Source organism: Leptopilina heterotoma, unplaced genomic scaffold, assembly GCF_015476425.1.
Source record: "Leptopilina heterotoma isolate Lh14 unplaced genomic scaffold, ASM1547642v1 Lhet_113, whole genome shotgun sequence".
In the NCBI taxonomy this organism is placed as follows: domain Eukaryota; kingdom Metazoa; phylum Arthropoda; class Insecta; order Hymenoptera; family Figitidae; genus Leptopilina; species Leptopilina heterotoma.
This window is the reverse complement of record NW_025110832.1, coordinates 418,407-444,157: the sequence shown is the minus strand read 5'-3', so window position 1 is coordinate 444,157 and position 25,751 is coordinate 418,407. Positions and strand designations below refer to the sequence as shown.

The window sequence follows — 25,751 nt, the reverse complement described above, 5'->3', positions numbered from 1 at the left end:
GATTCTGGCAGAGAGTGATTCCACTAAAAATCTACAAAGTTTTCTGTTTAGATGCAGCAGTAATCTTCTGCATGGGATCTCCCCAGGGAATCTTTCCAAGTGAGAAATCAAAAGTGAACTAGGGGAAAGAGAAATGGAAGTTGGAATTCGGGAAATTAGGATTTAAAATTGAGAATTTAGAAGTACATGTTGATTCATGTGGAATACTTGTATAGAGCGAACAAAAGAACATTAAAAGCGCCGACAATCAGTAGAAGTAATCTGCTTCTAAAATAAGGCAGTCAGACTTAAGTCTGTCTTAAAAATATTCCAACTTAAAATAAAACTCATTAATTCCTTCGGAATAAGATTATCTTTGTCATTATTTTATGTTCCACCATTAATATCTTCTAAAAAGAAACACCACTTCCACAAGTTCGTGGTAGTTTTTCATGTTTCTTACTTCTTTTGCTTCTCGACATGTGCAACTGAACTTTAAGCAAACTATACATAATAATGAAGCTTATTTGCAAGGATGAAACTATTGTCGTAAACAAACAAATAAATGTCTATCATAACCAATATACAAATATTTATAATCCATTTGCGAAATGTACTCGACTACCTGAAATAGTAAACGTGTAGTAATTGCTTTTACATTACATGGTGAAGAGCTTGTAACTAGTGCGGTTTAAAAGAGAAGTTATAGAGTAGCTGTTTGAAGTTGTTGAGTGCACTCGGAGCGGGGTAGTAAATCTTGATTAAATTGCTGTACGCATTTAATTCCATCGAAAATCTGAGAATTAAAATTGCAAATCTCACGTGTCATGTCGCTTACACAAAGTAAATATACATGCATGCGTCAACCGTGTGGATGTTGAGATGGGTTCAACGCTTACAAGTTCGTGACATCAATTGACACGCCGTGTAAACATATACGCAAGGATACGCTTGATGAGATAATCGTGATTCGTTAAGCGATAAGTGAAGATCGATTAAAGCTAGTTCAACTCGGCAGCTTACATTTTTATTGATGCCGGCTTAAGATATTAAACTGGAAAATGTTTCTCAAAATCGTGTGAATAGCAATAATTTCATTTCCGATTGTGATTGTAATCTGACTTCTATTTTTACTCTCATATTCTTTGTACTATGACTCAATTTTTTCATCAGATAGAAAGATTAACGGGAGAAGAATAAATATCACTTCTTCGTCTTCATTGTACAAAAGAAATTCCTTTCTTCATTCTCGTTGTAAAATTAACTTCTCTTACATTCAAAATAAAGTTCATCAACTTTTGCTAATTCCACTGTAGTGGAAGAATTATAATTTTTACTTGTAAATCAACATTTTTGGAAATAACTTTCAGCACGATTTTTATATTATACGTACAAATGCCTTGCAAACAAACTGACAATTATATTCTGACTTGTAGCTTTTTCATGTTAATGTCAGATCAAATTAATCTTCGACAGTGAGTCGGACTTTTGTGTTGCACAACAAAGTTGCTTGCACCAGAAAGAAAGGATTACTATATGCTCCTTAGAGATCATGCCATTTCAAATAGAACCAAGCCTAATAATATTTTAACTTCCTAAATTATTGTTCCACCTATTGCTGCAAGTCACTCTTAGTTTCATTTATAAGATTTGCCCTGAATAAACAAATTATGCTGTGTAATAGTAAGGCACTTTGTGAACGGGATAAAAAATGGATATTCGATTGACGGGCGCTTAGTTTATGGCGAATGTTTTTATTTATTCTGATTTTAATAAACATTGGAAACTTTGCTCTTTGCAGATTTGAATTGACTTATGACTTTGAATTTGCAGGAATCGCATGTAACGAAGCATTTCGTTACATAAATCTTGGGTGGTTCCTATTGTTGGGAATATCTAAATTTCATTTGGTCAAGGGATTTATTCTCTGTGAAAATCTCTGTGAAAATGAATTGCGCATGCGAGGTTGCGAAAAGTCCCGAATCTCCGCGGTCCCTCGCGAGTTTTCTTTACAGGTTGTCGCTGTCCATTAGAGAGAGTGAGAGGGTCATATGTGGGCCCTTATCAAAATTAGAAAAGGATGAAAAAGAAGGAAGAAGCCGGTCAATGTGATATTCATTCTTCAGTAGCTCGTGGGCCATTTAATTAATAGGTTGAGTTTTACTCGGGGTTTCCACTTTTGGAAACCTCAGGGTTTTTTCGGTAGAGTCGTTTTGTAATCAAGTTTGATTGTTAATAAATGAGCCAATTGTTATAGTGAATTTTGAGTTTTATCTGTTTTATTTATTAATTGTTTGTGTTGTCGGATTTGTTTTGTAAGAGCAGCCGTTGGTGTCATTGTATCCAAGTTTCATCGTTCTGGTTTCGCCGTCGTTTGTATCCGTCGGTTCATAAGTCTGAAGCGGAATCTCCTCTCAGATATTTTAAGGTTTTCTGTGTTGTGTATCATTAAACGGTCGGTACAAGTTAATTTGATAATTAATAAAAGATCTGTTATACGCAATTTACGTTAAAAATATTTAGACAAATTTTTCAAATAAAATTAAACCTTATTATCTGATGACCAATGGAGAAATCCCTTTTTATTTGGTGGTGGTGTAGAAGCAGAAGAAAAGATGATCCAATTTGGATCTAGCAATTATTCCTGAAGCTGGACTGATGTAGATCGTTCACCGAACATAAATTTTATTAAGTTAAACTTAATGTCGAGTGTCTTGTAAGCACAATACGTACACCGCGATGTCTTACACTTTTTGATTTATTCAAATTTTGTTACCGTGACACAGGCTTCACAATGAATTTAGAATAATGTCTATTTAGTATTATAATCAATTTGATTTACGGGAAGACCCGGGACTTATAGGTCCGACATGAATTTGTGTGAATTTTTTATCGCTCTATGTGATTCATACTACTGCAGTATTCTGAATTCCGAACGTGAAATTCAAAATACGGAATACAGAATTCTGAATCCTGAATGTAGTGTCCGTAATAAGTTACGCCCTTAGTTGACCCTTAGATAAAAAAGTTTCGATATAGTAGTCATTTGAAATAAATTTCCATCTTGTGGTGTAAATTGAGAAAAGTTTGTTAATTTTTCCTTAGTGGTTGAAGGAAAATTTGTAGAAAACATTATTCGAGTTGTGACTGTTGAAAATAATGAGAAAATTCCTCCACCTATTACAGTTGTTGAGAGGACTTTGTCCTGTTCGTTTCGTGTTACCGATCCTCCTTCATAAATATACAAACAATTCTCGCATTTGGCGAGGCAGTGACCGCTTGGTACACTGCGTGAGATACCTACGTTGCGACTAAAATACAACGTGATTTGTGCGGTTGAGTGTATTGCACGCCGCGCCGCCCCGACATGTACTTCGTACCCCCCGGGACAAAAGTTCCCTTGCATCTCAAATGGACCACCAGTTGCCACACGTGCTGCGTGAAACTTTTGCGACTGTAGGTACGAACATGTTCATGTACTTCACGTAGAGTATACAGTCTTCGAGTCTTGACGGTACTTACAGTCTAGCTGGCACGACCAGGTTAGCAAGCGAGAATAAGTCTTGCCTCTTGCCAGCGAGGCAGGCCTTCGCATTTTATTAGAAGTGAAAGTCGACGTTTTAGGTGACTGGCTACCTTCAAATGCATTTCAAATATGCCATTTTGGTGGATCGAGGAAATCGCGGGCGGCACGTCTCATCACGTATTGGTCCTTTTGGAAAGATCTGTTAATCGCTGGGCTCATCAGAGAATGCAACCCTCGAATCACTGTCAGCGGTACATTGAATTGCGATCATCGAACATCGAAGCAGTTTTCGCTACTTTTCAAATATATCAAGAGGGAGCTTTGACGTCGAGGTAAAATGATGTGCACTGTCGATTATTGTTCAGTACACATCACTAGCACTCGGATGTCGATAATCTCCTCTAGCGAGAAAACCCATTAGTCGGGTGATCCAGGCAAATGCGATTACTCCTAATTTCAAGTCATTCTGTAGACGTTCAATCACTTCAGTACTACAATTCAAACCATTACTAGTACAATCACAACAAATGCGAATTCTATTCTAAGGGCTATCTCTAATTTTATATAATTCCAGTCGAAGCGAATAATGATTCCTTTCCTCCTACGGCAATGTAAGACGGGTTGTAAGGAGATTACATTTTAGGAGAGGCGGAAATTTCACAGAATTTCTCAAGATTAAATATTTGGTATGGTGGACTGCGTGCGATTGGTTATTTCTAGGCAGATTTCGAATTTTGGCCACGTTTTTGGAATTTGGAATTTGGAAACCACTGTACTTCGAAAATATGGAATATGGAATTTTCAGAAATATTTTTATCAATTGAAAGCTACGTTTTTCATGCCAGTTGATAGTTATGAAAAGAAATAGGTATCTGAATTTGTTTAGTAATTCGATAACTAAGTGACGTGTACTTGCAATTTAGAGAATAATAACTAATTTAATGATCTAGAGAATAAACTATCATGAAATAGTAAATGAAAGGTTAGTAATTACCATATAGTTACCGCTTCTGTTGGAATCCCCTCTCAAAACTTTTCTGCTCACGTCCCTGTAATTAAATATTTATACTTTAGAAATTGAAACACATTATTAATTAAAATTTTTTATTTTCATTTAAAAACGAGACACATTGCAGAAATAGTATAAAATAATTCTATATAATAATCAGTTTATAATTTAATACTACAGCCATATATATAACATTATCTGTAATCAAAGTTTTATTTTAATATAAACATTAATTAATATTTCATTTTAAAAGAGTATATTTTATCCCAAAGAGGGTAATTCCAATCGTAATGTATTATTATGCATTGAATAATTTAAGAAATGTTTGTTTTCCATCTCGCATTTTATTAAAAATAATTTTTTACGATTATGCCTGCGTGTTCGTGTTAAAAAATAAAAAATGGAACATTTTGAATCCACTTGTACAAATGTCAGGTGAGTTGCTTCTCTGCATGTCGAGCGAAAGAAAGGGAACCATGTACTTGACGAATTATTGGACTTTGCTTGGAACAATATTTACGTTATTTTTTCTTGGAATGAATTTTAAAAATCCATCCTTACATCCCCTATTGCTTACAAAATAAGCCATAAAGTTTTTTAATTGGTTTTTGCTATAAGGGAAGCAGTGCTACACGAGATCAAAATCGTAATTTTGCTTTTAGCATAAATCGCACTTCTTGTATTCTTATGCTTAAGATGTTACGGGGTTTTTGTGTGCGGGAGAGAATATACATAAAGGAAGGTGCAACAATAAATTGTCTCGTATTTCTATGGGATTTCCGTGGTGAGGTGCTAAATATTCTGCTGCAAGAGTCTTGTGAGAAGAATGGTTCCTTCAATTATTACTGCGGGGCTCTATTTGATAAAATTATTATTTGACAATAGTTTTAATAAATCGCACGAGATCAAGAGTGACGCCTCTAGCGATTTCCGACGGGGTTATAATTTGACGAAATATTAATTGTAGATCGATGTACAATGGTTGGGTGCGAATCAATTATTCAGCGTTGCCTTATTGGTCGAGTCGATCGTACGGCACTGTAGTAAAAAATGGAATTACGAAAGACGAGCAACATCTAATTTTTGAACATTTCCCTCTGTTGGTATGTCGAAGTCAAGTCAAGTCTCAAGTATTAATTATATAAGGAAGGAAACAAATAGAAAATAAAGAAAGGAAGAATGATGAAAAGCACACTTCATGTCTTTTATACGGTGCCCCGAGGTGTGAACCCACTGGAGCATCGGAGGTAGCCACGAAAGGATCGGAATATTGTAATAAAGTATTTTGTTACATTTAAGATGAGTCAGGTTCTGGATTGTATTTCATGATTTCGTGTTCCTGAATTAATATCGATGTCTTAGTTTCGAGTCGCATTCTCTCTTGTTTTCTTTTCGTTTAGCGTGTAGATGCCATGCCTCTTGTTAACTCTTATATGGAAATGATCATCCTCAAATTTTTCTCAGGATGCCTAGGACCGGACCCTAAGATGAGACATCATGCACACGTCACGTTGGTTCCCAATGCAAACTTTGTCCGGGACTATTCTTGGGATTCTGTTGCAGAACCTTCACAGGTGGACACTTTTTTGTCAAGTCAGAAATTACAATCAAAAAATATTTTAATTAATACTTAAGTTCTAGATTTATCATATTCTCCAGAAAATTGTATTCGAGGATCTGTCGCTCCACACTGGATCGAAGGCAAGCGGCACATGACGGTAAAAAAGGAAGAGTTTAAGATTATCTTGACGAAAGCTCTTTGTGAACCTATACTGACATCGACTGTGTATAAAAGAATTATCGAGTTTCATTTTTAATTTTTTAGTCTGCAAAACTTTAAAGCACTCTTTTGGGTGACCACGTCCACCTTTCTGAAAAACCATAACTTGTTTTCCAAACATTAACGCAACATTTCTAAATGTAAACCAGTTTATTAATGAATTCTATACTCCCGTGAGAATAAGACAGTAAGTGCTCTTTTCTTCTTGTAGCAAACTTTTCGTTATGGCAAATTAATTTCAATAAAAATAGTAATCATTCTATTTAAAAATTGAAGACGGAAGGAAAATTGCAAATGAATTAAAAATTGGTTGTAACATATGTTAGGCATTTGTATGAGAATAAATTTTTTTTATAACATTACTTTAGTATTCTTATAAAAATTTGTTATACATTATATTTAAAGTCACTTTCTCCTGCTGAATAAAGTATACTGTAAAATTTTCATTGCACTATTTTCCTCGAATATAATAAGGAACTTGAAAATAAAGGTAATTTGAAATGTGGAACACCTATTGATAATAAAGTACGAATCTACTTCTTCCGCTCTCATTTTCTTAATAGAGAAAGCTACTTAAGGAGAAGCTAGCGAAACCGCATGTAAAGCCTATTATGAATGACATAAAAACTGAAATCACTTTTTTCCATAAAAGAGGCCGCGAGATGAAATTCAAATATTTCCAAATTACCTCATGGAATTCTGAATTGTTACACTTAACATCTTTCAAGTATAAGTGTATTTATTAATAACTGTAAGTTACCTGAAGGGATTCAGTCGGAATCGCAAGGGAATTTCGAGAAATCCGCGAAGAAATCTAAAATTTTTATGAAAATCGTCAAGTTTTATTAAAAAAGTCTGTAAAATTTTGCAACATGTACTCAATTTTTCTGGTTGTACGAAAACTTGTTGAATTATTGCTTTATAAATCATTAGGGTGTGTGTATGTCAAGCAAGATATTTTTGGTGCCTGTAAATACAAACAAGAAAAATTGGTACAATTTGATTTCCCAATATGTAAAAGACGGCTTTCAGTTATAATTATAGACTCGATCCGGTATTATTTATTTTCAATGTAACTTTGTGACAAAAATAATATTCCAGAAAAACTGGAAAACCTACATGCTGAGTTTAACTTATGACTTTGGCATGGTGAATGTACTTGTTTACTTGTTTACCTTTCACGATACAAAGTGCAATTTACAATATTTTTCAGTTCACACTTATAAATATAATTAACTTTTAGACAATCATTCGCAGGTCAATGAGTTTTCTGCCCTTTCCTTAAAATTATTTTCGCGTATATAATAAAGTAAACTTTCACAAAAATTATTTTTTTCCATTCCACGAGAAAAAAAAATTGGAAAACTCTTTCCTTTAACAACATTCATAAAAGTTGGCAATGTATTTATAAATAATGAAAAAGTCAAAAGTATAATAAAGTAACGTATTTTAAAGGTAGTAAATATATAAGATTTAAAAATTTAACATCCGTTTGAAAGATTACTCTTTAACTTTCCATAAATGTATAAAAATATTCTTTAACAGCAAATTACTTAAGAAAGTGTATGACTTTTTTGCTTCTAAAAGCAGAAGGTTAGGAATAATTTGCGCGTATGCTTTTTAATATTGAACTGTACTTTCAATCACTTTTTATAATACACACTATACTTAATGCTCACAATGTAATTAGCATTTACACTCACGTAAGTATGTAATAATTTTTAAAACACTCAATTATTTGCGTCCGTCATTAATTTAATAAATATTATGGCATTCTTCTAAAAATAATGACTTAATAACATAGTGAGCATTAATAAACTGCTACAAGTTCACGACTTTTACACCTTTCTGTTCAATATTTTCTGCGTGAATATAAGTTGTAAGAATTTAGTTTAAATGTCTGAAATGAAATTCTGCCTGTTAATCATTGATTTTATAAGAATAAAATTACAGTTTTTTTTATTTCAATTTATTCCTCGTTATTTACGTACCCACAAATATTTTTAATTGTTTTTTTGAAAATCACTCCAGAAATATAGGACTTTTTACATTCTACGTAGGTATTACAATTTAAGGGAATTAATTTTATGACAAAATTACTTGTGCGTTTTTAAGAAAAGAAATTATTTCTTATTACATTAATAAGTTGCTTCTTTCTTTTCGTTTGTCGCGTTGAATCATGCGGTTACACATATATATATATACAAATTATATTCTTATTTTTAAAACACATACACGCATATGGCATATACAATCACATGTCAACAAAAAATATACTTATGTACACGTATAAATACGTGAAAAAACTCATACACATATGTATACCTGAATTATTCGAAAGTTTTTACATTAAAATATTAATCTTACACAAAAAGATATAATATCAAAATCATCAAACATATAGACAAAAACGTAGAATATATAAAAAGCGATCGGAATAGCAGGGGAGGAGATAAAAAAAGGCAATAATAATAAACGCGTGTAATACTTTAAAAAAACTAATTAATACCACTTTTTCTTTCCTTCTAAAAATTTCTTTGTTTTCTTTTTATTATCTTACGTTTCAAGTTCCCCGAGAATTATATGCAATTAAAAATTATAGAATCAGGGGTAATTATTTTTATTAGTTTGACATAACTATTTTATTATAGAGGTTTTTAAGATGTTCCTTATTATTATGACAGTAAACATTATTTGAAATTCAAAACAGTGGATTAAAAATTTTAAAATGAATGCTATAAAATTAGTAAGTAGTGTAAATTTTATACAATTAATTAATTTCACTTCCTTATAGAAGAATTTTATGGGGCGAAAGAAAGTGTAATTGAGTTTTAATTTTATACACAACAATCTGCATAATTTTAAATACGTACAATAAATGTTTATCAAGAGGTATAAAAAATTTCATTGGAATTCAATATGGTGGACAATTTTTTCTTTATGACTTTAAAATGACTTAAAAAATACTCGAGTATAAGTTTAAGGAAGATTATATTAGAAATATTAAAAAGACTATTCTTTATTTTAGATTCGACATTTATTATTATTATTATTATTTAAATATATTTTAGATCCATGTTTAGGGAACTCAGAACTTTCAATTTAGTAATTAAGAAAAATAAGAAATCACCAAAAAATTTTAATAATTTAATAATAACGTACAAGAATTGTATTATTCAATTCAACCTAATATTAATTATTTAACTAATTCAAAAAAGTTAATTGACAAACTTGTTTTAAAAAATTTGAGTAAAATAATTGAAAAGAGTATAATAATAATAATTTAAAAAACAACTGAGTTTTTGGGTTACTTTCCTAGACAAATTTATAGGATCTGTCATTTTCACTCTCTTTCTTCCTCTCTACGACTAACGCTCGTTCCTTTTTCTCAAACTTTCTCTCTCTATGATTTAGATTCAACTGTTTCTGCCATTATAAGGCTTAATTAGAACAGACTGCCGCTAAAAGTGCTTTTTACAATTACCTCTAATCTTGAAAATATTATGGTAACTGTAAACAGCATGACAATAACAACTCCAATTATACGCGTCATAAATAAAAATAATTTTTCTTCTACACAGATAAAGAGTTACACATGCTCAATAGTAAGAAAACAATTTCTAGATTACAATTGTAAGCTTAACTCAAAGTATAACCTTTTTTATTGTAATTAAAGACAATTTTAACATTTTTTATTTATTTCAGTTCAGAAAAGTGAATAAAAAAAACTCTTGTATTTGTTTTGGCCTATATTTATGGTTTTTATTAAGTAAATTAGATTATTTTTAAAAGATTTTGACTTTCGACACGAATATCGAGTCCTCATCAGAAACAATTTTAGAATACAGACTGAGCCAAAAAAAATTTGTACAATGTTGTATTCACAAAAAAACATCAATTTGAATTAAAAAAATAGAGTTTAGTTGAGTTATAAAAAGAAATATTAAATGTGCCACGACACAAACTCTAATGCTTTCTACATATAGATAAGGATATTATTCCTACAAAGACAATTTTTTATTTTCTGGTTATAAAATAGTTTTTTATGTTAGCTGATTATAAATCTGAAGTTATACTTGAAAAATTCATAATGGCGGATCCAATATGACAGACTAAAAAATTAAAAATCATAATGGCAAGTCTAATATGTCAGATTAGAAAATTAAAATTGCAATTGATGAATTAACATATATTAATAATAGTAGTCTTTAAAATAAATATTTATTTGTATCAAATAATTTTTATTTATGTCAGTTAAATAGTATTTGCTCCAAACACTAAAATTACTGGTTCAAATAGAATTCGTTTTAAAATAACATTTTTTGATTCATGCTTAACTATTTATTTAATATAGTCAAGTAATTGGTTATATTTATATCAAAAATAACGTATGAAATAGAAAAAAAATGAAAGGTAGGTACATAAAAATTCCTTTCTATTCAAATGTGTTAGAATATTAATACGCAAAAATGTATTAGCCACTAAAGTAAGGAAAATATTTTCTCTTATGAAGTAATAAGTGCTGATTCTCTTAAAATAATAAAGGAAGTGGGAAAATTAGGATTATTTATTTTATTTACAAAAATAAAGTAGTCTTTGATTTTATGCTAATGTTTTTCTTAATAATATATTATAAAACTATTTAAATTCAGCGGTAAAGTAATACGTCATGATGGTAAATATTTCATTGGAATTCCTTTTAAGAAGATAACGCGCGTGTGTTTCGCTAGTATAAAATTTGGCCTCTTCTCCCTCTCTCTTCTAACACCTGTAGTGTGCGGTTTTGTTGTTGTAAGGTCTGATATTTCCATTTTTTTTACCTGCCTTCAAATGTCACATTGAATAATTGATTTGAGAATGTCCGTTACATAAATTATTACCAGCGCGCAATCATTTTGTACCTTTTATGATCATTTCTTGGATAATAAAATATTGTATATACTATATATATATATATATATTTAAACTGATTGAAGCACTCCATGATGTCGGTAAAAATAATTTTGATGAAGGCAACATTAAAAAAAGCTACACTGTCAGTTACAATTATATTTATATTTTTAATCTCTTCAGTAGACGCACTTAATATTTCGACATAAACAAAATTTTTATGTAATAATAAACACACTTGAAAAAACGATATTACAACGATTTTACAACGAAAAATATTCGAGGAACAAATTATTGGGTATTTTTCTATTTTTATCCTTAAATAAAAATAATTTCCTTCGATCGCGGGATCAAAATGAATAAAAATGAAGAAACATTTATAGACCTGAAGGAATTTATAATTTTTGAAACGACAAAAGCATTGATGACGACAATTTCATAAACATTAGTATCGATATGAATCACGTGTGTGGCGCTTTGCATAAGTCGTAAATTATTCGTTTATAAAAAATGACTTTCTCAAAATATTAATAAATATACGCTTTACGTCACTAGCATCTAACGGAATTTAATCAATATTGTATTCGTGGGAATTAAAAACTATCGATACTGGATTTTTTCTTCTCAAACAACAAAATAAGCTTCAATCTAGAATAAATGATTAAGACTCGTACTTTCTTTTCTCTTCAATAAGAAATCCAGTTTATATTAATGATGCCAATTAGATGCCAAGATAATCATAAAACCATCGATATAGTTTATTATTTTATATTCCTTTCGTGTCTTGAATCTAATTTCACTTCATGCTGTAATGAGGTTTCTATTTAAATGTTTTCTTTAATATATATATTTGCATGCTTTCCATAGATTAACATTAAGGAATTTGCTTTAGAATGTGTAACATTAAAAATAAATCGTTATGGATCATTTTCATTAGGTATATTGATTAAAATATTATCTTTCTAGTGAATTCGAATTTTATCAATATTTCTTTTCCGATAAAAATAATATCTAGGTATGAGGCATTTTACGTGAAATGTCCTAAGTTGAAATTTCAACTTCTTGAAAAAAATTGAAACTCGAGGAATTTGTTGTTCTATCAAGTAGAAATGTGACCCAAAAAATATTTTTGATTTTTTCGAAAAATTGGAGGGGGTAGAGAGGGGTAAATTTGACCAATTTTGCCAACATCGGCTACTTTGTGAATTTTTTCTGAACTTACTTGTAATGGGAAAAATTTTTTAGAATATGTTTCTGAAAGGTTTTTTCGTCCTCTTTCCAATGGTGTATTTTATTTTTTAATATTTTAAAAATTTACCCTAATTTTTGATAATTTATATTTAATTTTCAATTTCCCAAACATCGGTCCGTTTTTTTTGAAAATAAATTATTGCAAACGAAAGCTGAGGTTTTTTCCTATCGGCATGTAAATTTGCAGAATGCCCTTTTTTTTTTTTTTGAGTTATTAAATTTCAAAGAATAAATTGCGTCCCGGGCGCCTCGTCTCACGCCGGTTGCCATGGGTTGCCACGCGGCTCAGTGCAACCGCGACGCAGCGCGCCGCAATTTATTCTTTCAAATTCAATAACTCAAAAACAAAAAAAAGGGCATTCTGAAAATTTACATGCCGATAGGAAAAAACCTCAGCTTTCGTTTGCAATAATTTATTTAAAAAAAAAACGGACTGATTTTTGGGAAATTGAAAATTAAATATAAATTATCAAAAATTAGGGTAAATTTTTAAAATATTAAAAAATAAAATACACCATTGGAAAGAGGACGAAAAAACCTTTCAGAAACATATTCTAAAAAATTTTTCCCATTACAAGTATGTTCAGAAAAAAATCACAAAGTAGCCGATGTTGGCAAAATTGGTCAAATTGACCCCCCTCTACCCCCTTCAATTTTTCGAAAAAATCAAAAATATTTTTTGGGTCACATTTCTACTTGATAGAACAACAAATTCCTCGAGTTTCAATTTTTTTCAAGAAGTTGAAATTTCAACTTAGGACATTTCACGTAAAATGCCTCGTATATGAAATGCGTATTTTAATTCCCTTTTGAAATTTTCATGAAAAGTCCAAAAAAAAATTCCCTAGGAATCTTTTCCATGGGAATTCCAATAAAAATTTGCAATGGTTATTTCCTTTTGAATTTCGTCGGAAGTCGGAATTATGACAGGAATACTTTGACGAAATGAGATTCTGTCGAATGCCAATTGAAATTTCAAGAAGCACTTTCCTAGAAATCTTTCCACATGAGTTAAATTTTCAATTATTATGACACTCGAATTCAGCATGAATTCCATTGTATTTAATAAATTTTCGACAAAAACTATCCTCGGATTTCCGAATATCAGGAACTTTCGCTTGAAATCTTTGCTGGCATGGCGGTCCAGGTAAAAATATTGCAGTAATTTTTAAACTACTGTTACCCTTCGGGTATTTTTACACCCAGTGGTAATTACTTGTTAATTATAAATCTAATATTGAAGTAATTTGTTATTCGAAATAACTAGGGCTCTCGGCAACACCCAGTTTCGCTCGGAGCCTTTATTTTAATGATAAAAAACAACATTGCGGAGTTTGATTCATCGATCGATCGGACCCTTCGATTCTTTCTCGTCTTTTTTCTCATACATCGCATCGTTCTTCGGCAACTTTCTCAAGAGTTGTTTCGGTGCACAAACATCAGCTGTGAGTTCAGCAGCGCGAGAAACACACGCGCTAAGGTGTATCTCGTGATGTCATACACTAAAGATTTCACAACTCGAGAGTAAAAGAAACGTGTGTGCATTAAAAAGTGAGTCGTTCTATTTAAAAGAGAATTATAAATAAAACAATGAAATTCATTCAGCATTACTTTTCTCACTCTCCTCTTTAACGATGCATCATTTGTCTTGTTTCATTATTGGATCTGTGCCAATATTTATTGCTTCAGATACTTTTAAATTTAATGCTAATATAATAGAAGAGCTGTGGCAATAAATAGCAAATGGTCTGTAATCATCATTTTCTTAATATACCGAAGGAAATTTTATGCTAATAAAAAAGTCAATGTAATGAAACTTTTAGAATTCCAACCGTTATGGTATGGTTCAAGATCAAGTTTTTGACATCCGGCAATTTCGGTTCCATTGGTAATTCATTTAATTCCTGTAACTAATGCATTCGGAATTAATCCAAAGCTGTCTTCCGGAATTACTTCTCTTAACTCCGAAATTAATTCCAAATTAATCCAAACACAATCCAGTAAATGCGGATTTTAATTCAAATAGTTTTCAGATTACTCATAACTTATTTCAAATTCACATTTAGAGTGATTACAACACCTGAAATTCCCGAAAGATCTGTAATTCTTTCGGGGAAGAATTAGTGTGCCTTCAATTTGCAAAAAATCTTCATACAATTTGGATTGAGGCAGGCAAGAAATCTGATTCAGAAGGATTACGAAACGACCCAAAATTCTTATGCAAGACACCTGGACCACAGTTCACAACAATCCGGACTTGGTCCAAATTCTTTCTCTGAAGTGAGACAGCGGAATATTCAGAAACTTATACTTGTAATTCTGTTAGCAATTGATCTAGAACTTTCCAGTGGATATACGGCAACATTATATCTTTTGGACATCCTAAACATTTATGTTTGCTCAAAGGATGTACTGAGGACATTTTATGTCCTAAACACGTTAATTGAATCATCTTGTGCCCAAAGATGTAAAAATTCCCAAAGACATCCTCTGCAACCTTTCGAAGGATTTCTTAAAGATGTTCTAAAGACAACCAATTCAATTGGCAATTACGGGCCGCGTAATTTTAATTTCAGAATGTTCTAGACTAAAATTGAAATTTTCACCTGCAACAACTTTCGCGGATTTTGAGAAGGCAATTCGCAATGCTATTTCGTGTGATTCATTGGTAATTGGTAATATAATTGAGATTCTTGTAATTACTATCGATGTCAACAATGGTATGAAAGTATGAGTCATGTATTAGAATTTTGGTAATTGAGGTGGGACTTGAGTTCGACTAGAGTCGTCAAGCTGAGTGCTTTGCAGAGTGCATTAAGACGATTGTTTTTTACAAATGTTAATTAGTCGCGAAACGATCATTTTGTTATTGAACTTTATAATAATTGACATCTATATCAAATAAACGAACTTAATTAATAAATAGTATAATTATTTATTCCTACATAACCGAACATTTTTAATTTCACAGAATTGTTGCAAAAAGTACAGTGTAAAATTATTACAAAAATAAGGGAAGAAATGAAAAAACAGAGTGTTGGCACGAAATTATCAGCGAGACTCATTTAAAATGACTATATGAAAACTAGAGGTGCGCAATTTCAATATCGACTAAAAGCATTGTAGTATTCCAGATAATTATAATTAAATACATAAAACAAAAGTAAGCTTTTTAGGTACAGAAAATTCGACAAAATTCGACAAAATTCGACAAAAAACAACAAGCGCAACTGCAACTATTTCTTTACTTTAGCGTAGTCCGAGGAGATAAAAATTAAAAGCAGAAACACAATGTAATAAAATTTAATGAAAGGATAAAATTGGTTTTGGTGACCAGCCGATGTCAAATGAGAGAAAAAACGAAACTCTAACCGGTACAGAGTTGCGAAATAGTTAATCGTGCAAACGTGCCCAACGCCAACGGCATTGAGCAGGGAGAGTCTGGAGCACGTTTGTGTATAATATCGGTAGACCGGTCACTGCGGACAGCAGATTTACGTCGATATTAAAATAATATAAAGAAACGAGGCGTGGCCGACAAACAAGCGAAAATGTTAGACAATACTCGAGCGTTTTGTCGAGAGTCTCCATTGCAAGTCTTATCGTACGTAGTAAATATGCGCGTATGTACAAATCATTTTTTCCGTTCCGAGGCCCCATTGTTCTTCGCTACGGTTTCCTATTAGGATCCGTCTTTACATTCGTCGCAATACCATTATCCGGTCGCGCATACAATCCACCGCCAAACAAAAGACATTAAGAGGCCGAAGAAAAAATACCGAAAATTAGAATAGAAGGCAAAACGAATAACAAGGATGTGAATTAATTTACTTTTCTTTATAAAATCAGATTAAGCGTTATACTATATGTCTTTATTCTACAGTAACCAAACTTGGAAAGGTTCGCACCAAGGATATTTATTTGAAAGGCCCTGTGCAACGAATAACGATCATATTCATATATATATATATATATATATATATATATAATTTAACTTGGAAATGTCAAGGTAGCACATGTGTCTTGGAAAAATTCACACCTCAAAACCGTCTAAATACATCAAGGTGATTTTTTTAGTCATAAGTTTTCGAAATCAGTGATTCGGGGGGGAATTTACTGTGAATTATGCTTTTCGACATTTTAATTTAATGAAAAGTTGATTGAAAGTTCCAATTACTTTTCTTTTCAATTCCTTTCGTACAATGTTCCATTTCATCATTCAACATTATATTCATCATTTCATATTTTCCTTGATAATGCTATGCTTGGTTTCTTTACGGTCTTGAATCGTTTACTAATTCCTCAAAAAAGTGAGGAGTTTACATTTTGTTTTACTTTTCTAATTGTCACTTTTGCGATATATCAATTATACGAATTGTCATTTTACCAAAAAGTATAATTTTTGACAATGTCATATTTGCGAAATGTCACTTTTATCAATTGACATTGACACTTATGCATCGAAACCGTCCTCAAAATTTATTAAAGATATATTTGAAAACTTAAAAGAATTTACTTGCAAAGGTTTTAGTGAAAATTGTGTAAAAATTTTAATGTCCCACTTCAACAAATGTTTATCGTCAAACTTTCCTGAACATTTAAATTACATTTATATTGAAGTGGGACATTTAAATCTTTACACAATTTTCACTAAACTTTGCAAGTAAATCTTTAAAACATTTTTAGGAAAGTTTCGGTGCTGTGTGGGTGTAGTTTACTTGTATACACAAATAATTTTACTTTGTAAAATATTACGTATTTGAAGTCAGAATTGCGAAATTCAAAATGACGAATCAAGTATGGAGGAACGAATTTGAAAAAACTCGACAGATTTGATTGAATCTCGTTACTCGAAGGTTTTTGGAGTCGCTGATAACGAATTTGGTGTCAGATTTCAAAAATTCAAAATTTCGGATCTAATATGTCGACTGAAATGCAATTGCATTTTAACGCACTTAGTCGAACCAAATAAAGGTTTCTTTATATTCATGCGCCTCATAAATACCTACAAAGCTGTATTATACAACAGATGTACCAATAGTTACAATCCAAAAATATTTTTTCAACAACTTTTATTGAAAAATTTCACAACCTTTTGTAAATACTTACAGTACTAAGCAACATCTACGAATACAAAATACCTTAAAAAAGAAATGAAAAGACAAATTTACATTTGAAAAAAATGTCTCTGAGAAAATCCCTTCATGAGAAAAGGGATTTATCTCTCATCTGTATTCAAAATATTTATATCTATATATACTTTAATGAGAAATAGTTGCATTCAAATGCAGAGGAGAAATGAAGACCAGTTTTCTCCGGGGAAAGATTCCAAGGAAACTGTTTATATTTCACAAGTGTATTCATGCACATATACAAATATTGAAATTGCTTCCGATGTATGTAAATAGTACTAGCCTTGAAATTTAATAGGATTCTTGTAATAAAATTTAGTGAAAGTTCCATAAAATCGGAATGCCTGGAATATTATCAATAAATAGTGTATAAGAAAATCAACTCTCGCTTGTACGAAATAGGTCAAAACGGTCGCGCAGATAGAGCCGATTGACGATTGACCTGAATTTGAATTTTAAGGTCTCCTTTAAGGTCGTTGAAAAGTTGGTTATTCTGAGACTCTTGTAACAATCTATTCTCTCTTTCTCCCTCATCGTTAATTCATCGGTAGCCATGATCCCACGCTACAATTGCTAGGATATGAAGCAATCTCTGTACATGTATACAGTTATGTGTACACAATATGTGTATATTTATCCAATATCATTCCGAGAAAGATTTGATTGGTGCTGCAGTGGTGACGATTGGAAGAGTGGCGCAAGTGCCACCTTGTGACTAATCACGCACCTATGCGTGATGCCAATCTCTATGTGCGAAATTGTAATAAGGCAAATAACACCATAGGCAGTTATGGTTTATCTGGTAGTGTGTTTGTATATATATAAGAGAAAGAGAAACATATTGTATCGGCCGGTTAACGACTCGAACTTGCAAGACATAAAGTCAGTTCAGCAAAATTTAGTATCGCGTGTGTCTTATCACCTATCTGCTCTATGCCGTGTCTGAGATATTATAAACTAACGGTCGCGGCTTTCCTCGCAAACAAACTTTTTTCTTTTTTTTTCGTTCTCGCTGTAGTGAAAGATTGACTTGCACTCTGAAAGTTGGTAAACAAGTTATGTATATGGCAGAGATGAAAACAAAATATTCAGCTCAGAGTGTTGGAATCAGCAGCAAAAGACGGAAACAAGACTGGATTAAGAATTAACCCATTGACTGTCGCTGACGCACATATGCGCTAAACTATAATTGGCCATAAGTGCTCATGACTTGAATATTCAGCTAATTGACGACAAAACATTGGGATCGTTGTTTAAACTTTTGGTTTAGAAATCTATACGTTTAGCAAAATTTAATTTAATTCAATTTAGCGCATATGTGCGTCATGAGCACTTATGGATAGTTTTCGTTTAGCGATCGGAAAGGGAATTTCGCCCTAAAAGCTAATATCAGGATGGGATTGCAAATCGGATGGAAAATATTTTTCAATTCCAGTGCAATTTTTAGAAAGTACCTTCCGGAGAATCTTTCCAAGTGGACCTCCAAGATTGTAAACTTGAAGTAAAGTTTATATCTATAGTTACATAACAAACGGAATTACAATTTTTGTTCTAGTGCGCGAAAGCGGTGAATGCTGCTTAGTTGTAAACCGCTGTTCATTATTATATAAAGCTGATATGCAAATTACAATGAGATGATTAATTTACGTAATGGATTATGTATCTATTATCAAGAGTCTAATTACATAAAGTTACCTTCGGGCATAAAACAACTGTTTAGAATAAAATAGTTTTAATCACTATTTTTCCTCTACAACAAAACGGTACACTGTAAAACAAAATCATTACAACAAACAGTATATTTCAAGTATTTTCGATCTACGGAACCCTAATCGTAAAAAAGAGCAGTAAATACCAATTGTTGTTGAAGGAGTGCGAGCGGTTGAAAATGTAGTTCAGCACAAAGCAGAATTTTTTCTCACCCTGAATGATTGCTAATTAATGCAATTCTATAAGTTCCTTTTCTTGTTTACACATTAACCTTTCAATCCAATAGCCGCATATTATAAAAGTTTAGAAAGTTAAATTTCTTTTTAATATGAGCATATTAAAGATTGTAATCGCAAGGGTCAAACATTCATAGCCATTTACTTTTGACTAATAATATACAGCTACAAAACATTCTCAGCGTTTAAAACAAAAAAATCTCCATCAATTAAAAACATTTCTTCGTCTTAAAAAGGGAAAGGAGAAAAAAATTTGACCCATTTATAAACTCGGCGAGGAGAAATTTCACTTTTAGAATGTAGCGAGCGTTCTGAAGGTCATCTAGCAAACGATGAGCAATTAATTATATCGAGAGTGGTTTATATACTGGTTTTATGCTTAAAACGTCTAGACTAAAAAAAGTGGATGACGCTTAAAAAATTGGTACAATTTCCTCGTTTAATGTGGACCATTATTATTGACTCGGAGAATGTTTTATATAGAAAAGTATTAAGCCGGACCCGATGTTAAAAACGATAAATCATATGGCGTCTAATTTATTATCCGAGCGATTAACTGGATGCTCCTCGCAGATAGTGCGTATCACTGACCGCACATACAGCATACCGCTATACTTGCATGTTTCCAAGTTGAGAGCAGCTACACGGCCATGAGAAATGATTACTCAATACGCGTGTGTGTCTTGTCTGCGGTTCGACGACTAGCGGTACTTTTTATATAAACGAAAGAAGATGGCACGTCCGCGTGACACGCGGTTTACCTATAAGGCACATGCCGAGGCATGTATCGGAAAAGTAGTTCGCTTCATGTTACCTCGTGTTACCTTGAATGTCACTCGTTTGTCAACCATTTTAGTAGCACTTACTGCACTGTAAAAAGAAAGGTACTAATTTAGTACCAATTTTTCTTCTATTTTAATACCGAAATTAGCTCTAATTTAGAACCTTTTTTTACAGTGTGCTTAACTTAAATATACCTACACCACTATTTTCAATTTTCACTAAATTTAACGCCTATTTAAACACATACATTATTAACTCCTACTTATTTTCTTTACAAATTCCAATTGTTGGTAGTGAGTTTTTTAATTTATTACTTCCTCATAGAGGAAGTATTGTAATACCAAAATTTATCGAGTTCGATTTTTTGACATATCTTTATGTTATTTGACCTCAGGAGTTCAAAAATGTCATTCCGTATGTGTGTGTGTGTGTGTGTGTAAACATCACATTTTCATAAATATCTCGAAATCATCAAGAGCTTTTGGGTTGAATTTTTTTTTAAATTGTAGATCTCACCTGCGGACATAAAGTGAGAGTACTTTCTGATATATTAATAAAGTTTAACTAAATTTTTTTTTGATTTTTAATTTTGCAAAAAAACGTTTTTTACCCATAACTTTAAAAAAATGTTAGGACACCTATAAATGTTTTTCCATAATTTTGTAGAGTTTTTTTAGACGCATCATTTGAGCCCTAATTGAACATTTTTCGTACATATTAACTGGCGTTATTAAACTTTTAAAAATCAAAAATTTTGAAAAATAAGACTTTTTTGAAAATTTTGTTGAAAAATGTAGAAGTAACTTTAAAATTATCGTTATTAACTTGTAGAGCATTAAAAAACGCTTCGATTGACCTATTTTTGAACCTAATTCGATAATAAATTTCGAAATTATTGGTATTTTAAAAACAAAAATTGTGAAAAATGACATTTTCTCAACTTTTTTGTTTGAAAATTTTTGTTTAACTATTAAATTATTGTAACTATCTTGTAGGGTATTTAAAAATACATTGATTGACTCAAAATTCAATCGTTTACCGTTCGTACTCGTCCTTGCGTACGAGTGTTCTATCACCTACCCCCCTAAAACCGGCAAAACCCGAAGTCCAGGCATTTCGCGAAATGCCTAAGAATCACTAGGAAATTTAGAAATTTCCTAGGCATTTCACGAAATTACCAAGGCGATTTAGGCTATTTTGAATTTTGAAAACCTTATGTCAGATTCGTAATTAGCGACCTGAGAAACCCCCAAGTAATAAGCTTCAGGCAAATCCAAACTATTTTTTAATTTTCTTAACCATTCTGATGCCAGATTAGTAATCAACGACCTCAAAAACTACTCCCGAGTAACGAGTATGAAGCGAATTTGATTTTGGATCCGCCATTGTAAATTTTGAAAATCTGAGCTTTCCAGTGAACATGATAAAAATAAACTGTTGCTGAAATTGATAAATTCATACAATATCTTCATGCTTTTTTGCCCACCTTAATTATTTGCAAAATTGAAAAATATGTAACCTTAGTTTTTACGTGCTTTATATAAAGGGCTTAATGAACTAATAAGTATTTATTTTTTTATTACTTTTATTTATTAAAAACAAAAAACTTTACGAAAAGGGTATACATGAAAAAAAATTAAAAAGAATAATATTAAATTAGGCTATAAAAAACACGTAATTTATTGTTCTAAAATGTAAAAGAACATTAAATATCTTAAATTAAAGTATTTAAAGTAACCTATAAAGGTGTTGATGCAAAAAATAACAAACATTTAAAATTTCAAAAAACAGTTAAAAGATTTTTTTGCATTATTGTGAACTACAGATTTTTATAAAAGTTTTAACATTTCAGAAAATTAATTAAAATTTTTCTATAACACAGTTGAGCTGGACAATAGTTTTGGAGATAATTGAGTCGGAATATGGGTTTTTTGTTAAAAAAATGATAAAAAATATATATATACGGTGAATTTTCCGGAAATTACTAGTTTTTAGTTAATGTGTGTGTGTGTTTTTTAGTACACTGGGGTGAGAATATGTGGAAATTAATGTAATAATTTTTGTGCAACACCTGTAAGGAAAGTAATACTTTGCATGCCTGTAAAGTAGGCGCAAAACAGTACTTTGCTGCACTAGTGGGGCAAAGAGCTTACTTTGCTGCACTAGTGCGGCAAAGTGCTTATTTTGCTGCACTAGTGCGGCAAAGTTCTTAAACTTTTGGGTTTTTTTGGTGATATACATAGGTATTTGTTTTCTATTTGTAGAATACCTGTTTTTTACAGTAATATACGCTTCGCTCGGGACAGCAAACTTTGCACTCGTCGGAAAACAGCTTCTTTCTGTACTTGTTGCACAATATACTATTTTCTCTTTGAGAAATTTTGATTTTTAGCGTTATTTTAGGATTTTTGAGTATTTTCTTTACTATTTAAGAGCCTATAACTCCAAAATTTGACTTTCTATGAAAAAATGTTACAGAGAAAAGTTGTTTGTATTTTCTTGATCTAAAGTAATATAATTTTAAAAATATTAAAATTTGAAAAAATTGAATTTTCAAAATTTTGAAAGTACTGTAGTTTGTGTAGTTTTCGACGAAACTGGCTGGCTAACGAACTCGATCTGTATTTTAACAGTAACTTTGTGCATGCAAAGTTGCAAGTTGACACGATAAGGTTTTCAAAAGTTATCGTAGGGACACCATTGTGTCTACAGACAGACACGAAGACAGACATACAGACAGACACTTTTTCTAGACCATGTTTAACAGACTCAGGGGACCCCAAAACGTCGAGATTTCAAGAAATTAGCGAAAGTCAATTTTCGACCAAAACTAATACTTTCTCATGTGATGAGAATGTAAAAATAAAAAAGTGGTAGTTTTTCTAAAAATTGGAATATAAGGTTTATTTTTTAAAAAAGAAGGGTTAATTAATTTTTTTTAAGAAAGAGTTTGAGTCTCTTTATCATTATCTAATTTTTTTATTGGATCAGGTCACGTGGAATTGCTCTTAAGAAAAATAAATTAAACCCCTTCGCAGTCTGGTGAAATTAAATTATATTTATCGTCTTGGGGTCAATGAATCCGAATTTAATGTTAAATTTGAAAAATTCAAAATGTCGGATTCAACATGTCGACCAAATTTAATGAAAAATTGTTAAAATTAAAAATAGCGAATCCAATATGGGGACCAAAAAATATTGTCTAAAAATTTGTACTCGAGGGTTTTTGGGGCCACTGAATTTGAATTTAATCTCAGATTGAAAAAATTCAAATTGAAGGATCCTAAATGTCTGACAATATTTTTTTCAATTTAACGTAACGCACTTTGATCGAAACGCATAAACTTTAAAATTTTTTAAATCTAATATCAGATTTGAAAACAGCGGACGTAAATACCTAAGAATGTTTACAAAATTATGAGTTATATTATTCAATGGTAAAAAGAAAAAAAAATTTAGATTCAATAAAGACTAAAAAAATCTTTGTCTAAAAAATTCTTATCAGTTGTTTAATTAAAACATTTGCGAGCGAGAAAAGCAGTAAAAACTGAGAAACTGCGTAAAATAAGGAGAACTCTAAATTGTTTGAAATAAAAGTTTTTTCCCCCTAAAAGCCGTGAGACTGTAAAAGCTTAAAGGGCAGAAATAACAGAGTAGGTAGTTGGTAATTTCAATGACTGGCAAGCAGGAAGCGTTAAAGATTTCCAGACTAGAAATTCAACTTTTTTGCTCTCAAATAAGACCAGTGTTTCTTCAGTGAAATTATAAAAGGAAATAAACCTTTTTTCCATGACAGTTAAAAGAGAAAATGTTTGCACACCTTTGAAGAGGGGAAATTATGAACACATAAAAACCCTTATTGAGAAACAATGTATATTGAGTCTTTTCCCTCCAATAAAACTTACCTCGTAATATCAGAAAGAATTAAACTATTTCTCGCAATATAATTTATTAACTCGCTCGTTTTGGTTTATAACAATAACGTTTCTCTACAAGCACTAGTCTACTAATAAATTGTGTAAATGGCTTACTTTACCTAAGTAGGTATATTAGCATCATTAAATAGAAATTAAACTCACAATCAGCGTAACAACTGTGGTCAACGTGAAGGAAAAACAATCGAGTTTTTGCCAATATCATATGAACCTTACAACCTTACCGAATGGCGTACTTTCAAAACGATTAAAATAAAGATATCGGGAGAATTGGTACGCAAGTATGCACGTGCGTATTACTTACTATTATCTGCAACGAAACGCACTGGGAATTCAGTTTAACTGAAGCAGACCTCAAATATATGAGGTTCATATATTATGTCAATAATATAATATACATAGAGCTTTTCATTATACGTCGCGACGTAAGATATCAAGCACGATTCGTCAACTGTTGAGTGTTGAGCTACTTTCACTCGTTGTGGTAAGAAAAAAACTCAATTTATTCTGGAAAATTTACAAAGTAACGTTTATTTTAATCTCCTCATGTTTTATATCTTAAAAATCTCAATCTACTACATGAAATAATTTCTTTCATTCATAACAAACTGGTTTCTCTGCTTCTTTCCTTTAGTGTCAAACAAAACTTTTTGTTTTAAAGAAAAAAGACTACTCAGTGGTTTCAAATGTTTCTATTTAAGCACATCCTAAAAAAAGTAATCTCCTAAATTTAATGCATTACTTGCCATTTATATAAATATGTTAAGAGAAGTTATTACTTCTCTTCATTTGAGAGAATTTTCCTCTCGCATGTTATTTGACTATTATATAGTTATAAACTAATAAAAAAGTTATTCTGATGCAATAAATTAAATGTTTTTAATTGAATAAATAAAATTTATATTAATGATTAATAATGAAATTGCATTACGGGGATCATTTTGAATTCAGTTTTCTTCTTTGTAGATTTATCATTTTTATCTCACCTTTAATGTAAGACTGAAAAACTCTCTTTTGGAGTTGATTTTTAACTCGAAAAATTTTACTTCCGACTCCCGTGACCGTCAACTCCCTAAATTTTTTTACAGTTTAACGATTACTATTTTTTACCTATAGATTTAAAAATTCGCTTATAATGTATTTTCACGCGTGGATTATAGGAAAAACATATAATAGCAAAGATGGTTGGAGTTGATATTCTTAGTTTTTTCTTTTTTTTTGTTTTTTCAGGGAAAAACTCGAAACTTTTCATAAATTTTTGAAAACACCCTGTTTGCAATTTCAACTTGAAAATATGCATGTTAGAAAAGAAAAGAAATACGAGTCTTGAAAGACATCAGATACAAAATATCCGCAGTGTTATATACCATATATTGTGCGTACATATATTCATTTCTATATTTCGCAATTCGCATGAACGACTAAACCTTAGCTATATTAGATAAAGTGAGAGTGACAGGAGTTACACTTTTATAACACTGTTATTAGATTACATAAATATAAAGGTATTTTACATGTAT

At 31.3% G+C, this 25,751-nt stretch overlaps 1 protein-coding gene across 4 annotated transcripts in view; it reads right to left on the bottom strand.

Annotated features, from left to right (window-relative positions):
- LOC122505758 overlaps nt 1-25,751 on the bottom strand; it is a 110,852-nt gene that overhangs the window by 30,576 nt on the left and 54,525 nt on the right. For 3 of the 4 annotated variants that reach the window (XM_043617598.1, XM_043617576.1, XM_043617583.1), the window contains one exon: nt 4,500-4,554. The gene's annotated coding sequence lies outside the window, so the exon portion shown is untranslated. Of the gene's footprint in view, nt 1-4,499; nt 4,555-7,997; nt 8,037-25,751 lie in introns of those variants that run through there. The other variant, XM_043617591.1, reaches the window with a different exon arrangement.